Raw genomic sequence first — 3,088 nt, forward strand, 5'->3', positions numbered from 1 at the left:
TTTGGTCTGGATATTTTGTCAGAGCAACAAAAATACAACCAGAACAGTGATAAACGACACAATTAAAAATTTCCCGTCTTAACCATTTTTAAGTGAACTTTAGAAGCGGCAAACGTATCAGCGTCATGAAATGAATTTCTCGAGCATCTTCATTATGCAAAACTGAAGCTGCATCCATTCAACAACAGGTTCCCTCCCCTCCTCCCGCCACTATCCCTAGCAGGCACCGTTACAGTCTCTGTTCCCACCCAGAGAACCTTTTCTATGAACGAAGTCAGAGCTGTATTTGTCTGTCTTTGGCTGGCTCCTTTCAGTTAGCACAATGTCCTCAAGGCTTATTCATGTTGTAGCTCATCAGAACACCCTTCCTTTCTAAGGCTGCGTGTATACACCATGATAGCCTGTCTATTCATTTATCAATGGACTTTATCTCCCACCTTTTAGGTATCAGAATGGTTCTGCTGTGGATACACATGTATGGATATGTGGTAGTCGTCACTCCACGTGGAAGTACATTCACACTGACATGAATGCAGGGGACTGGGATTAATCACCTATGTCTGAATTCCACTGACAGAGATGGCTGCTGCAAGGACACCCAGGCCACACCAGGGGAAAGTGGGTCACTCACAAGGGTGATGGGCATCTCACAGGGAGGTTTTCTTTTTGGTTAGTTTAGGCAAGTTTGGCAGGCGGAACCATCTATGGACGGCTATAATTGCAGCCACAAATGACAAGGTCTGCCACATCTTACACAGAGGTCTTACCTCCAGGCTGCATGCTTCCCACGGAGGTCCTATTATGTTACTAGAGCCCAGTGGGGTGGGGCCTGTGAAGCTGCCTTCTGGCAAATGTTCCCCCCACCAACCTTGGTTCCCCTCACTATTTCTCAAATGCCCCCTCTTCTCTCCAAGGCGCTAAAGTTTCCGGCTGTATCAGGGGGGCAGTAAAATGCTTCTGGGTTTATCAGAGTTCATCAGACTGTCAGAACAGCAGGCGCCGGACTGCCAGCATCCCCTCGACTTGAATTTCAACCCGTTTTCTCTGCTTAACACCTCCCAGACCTCCCTTTCTGCCCCCACATAATAAACTCCATTCTTTACCGGCAGGCTGGGCAAGTACAGCAGCTGGGATCTACCTTGTGGGGATAGAATTTGGCTCTACTTAACCTGTTGAGTTTTTTTTCTCCCCTTTCCTCCTCACCCACCCCAGCTCATTTAGCTGTAATCCTAGTAGACCCCAGCCAAAGAGGGGCTCAGAGGCATTTGCCTCTGGGAAGAATTAACCTCACAGGGCCAGGCGCTGATAGCTCAGCTCTGCTTTGCACTGGCTGTGTGGTCATCAGTGGCTCACTAAGGCGTAGCTTGCACCTTGACCTAGAAAGAGTAGACTTGCCTCCCCTGACCTCACAAGAAGCTCTTTGGAACTGAGGTGGCCTAAATGCTAAAGTGCTGTGGAGGAAGGTAACCAGTGATGTATAGGTAAAAAGAAACAAAATCCCCTAAACAATCATAGGTTCTATGCTTGAAAGAAGTGCTCACTGAGAGGGATGGGCAGTTAGGAGTACAAGAGGTAGGGAGGGTTATCTGAGGACCTATACTGCATGGATTAGACTTCAAACAGGACAGGGATGCAAGTCTGAGAGCAAAGTCTGGTTGTCCCCAGAATAAAGCACCAAAGAACCGTCTGCTCTGGGTAGCTTCTTTAGGATGCCTAATGTTAAGACATCCGTTACCTGGGAGCTAGTTTGCTATTGTTTGTATTTCAGGTCCCTTGATTTCATATCTCCCACTGTGTGAGGTACATGGATGGAGAGGGGTACACTGTGTGCACCTGTGTGTGGAGGCCAGAGGTTGATATCATGTACATTTCTCAAGTGCTCTAATCGTCATAGATTAGGTCAGAGTCTCACTAATTCAGCTAACCTAGCTGGCCAAATCAGCCTTGTGCTGCTTCCACGGTGCTGGAATCAGTTACACCTGCCTGGTATTTAGGTTGGATCTGGGGACCTAAACTTTGGTCCTCATTCTTGTGAGGCAGGTGCTTTGTCCACTGAGCTCACTATCTCTCCAGTCCTCTGCCATGATTTCTTTTTGCTCTTTTTTTTTTTTTTTTTTTTTTTTTTTTTTTGACAGGGTCTTTCTATGTAGTCCTGGCTGTCCCGAAACTTGCTATATATACCAGTTTGGTCTTGAGCTTGAAATGATCCTCCAGTCCCTGCTTCCCAAGTGCTGGGATTAAAGGTGTGCGCTACCACACCTGGCCCCAGGTACTCCCTGGCAGGCTTTCTCATTTCTTTCTCTGCAGCCATTAGGAACGTAGCTCATTTGCATATGACCCCATCCCAAGTCTGTCCACACTTCCTTCTTTGCTCAAGGCAAAACTCCTGGAGACTTGTTTACCTCTTCCGGAAAAAAAAAAATTAGGGCAAGGTTCAACCAAAGACACAGCTGCAGAGTGGCTGACAGCAAGGAAGGAAGCTGCTCCTGCTTCTTCTTCTCAGCCTGATGCCCTCTCTTCCAGGCGCTGCCCAGGGTTCTCATTAATCATGTCGATAGCTGCATTGTCTAAGCTTCTCACAGGAAGACAAGTGACATTTCCAAAGCCACTCAATATGCATATGAGTCTGTCTCGCTATTTCTGCCCAGTTAGCTCTTGCTTTGCTCTCCATACCCCCCTTCCCAGCTCCTGGGTGTGTTTCCCTGTCTTTCCTTCTCACAATGATTTACTCCCAAAATTGGAAGAGTAAAAGATGTGTCTTGGGATGGCGTGCCTGAGGAAAAGCAAGAACAATGAACTTCCAGCAGTTCTGCAGGAACTAGTATCCAGGTCTCTTGGGATCTAAGGAATTAAGTTGAGAAAACATATCTCAGCCATGGGTCCAGCAGAAAAGCCTAGCTGCTAGGTTGAGGCTTTGCTCTCTCCCCAGACTCTCTATACTGGTCCTTTCTAGATACTCTTTTTCATCCAGTAGTAAACACTTGAAGACAGTTGCCATCCTAATGACTCAGCGTCATGTTTACCCATCAGACCTGGCATGCTGCACCAAACCACTGGAAAAACCAAAGGCAACAAGAGCACTCAGCTA

Source organism: Arvicanthis niloticus, chromosome 8 (genome assembly GCF_011762505.2).
Source record: "Arvicanthis niloticus isolate mArvNil1 chromosome 8, mArvNil1.pat.X, whole genome shotgun sequence".
Lineage (NCBI taxonomy): Eukaryota > Metazoa > Chordata > Mammalia > Rodentia > Muridae > Arvicanthis > Arvicanthis niloticus.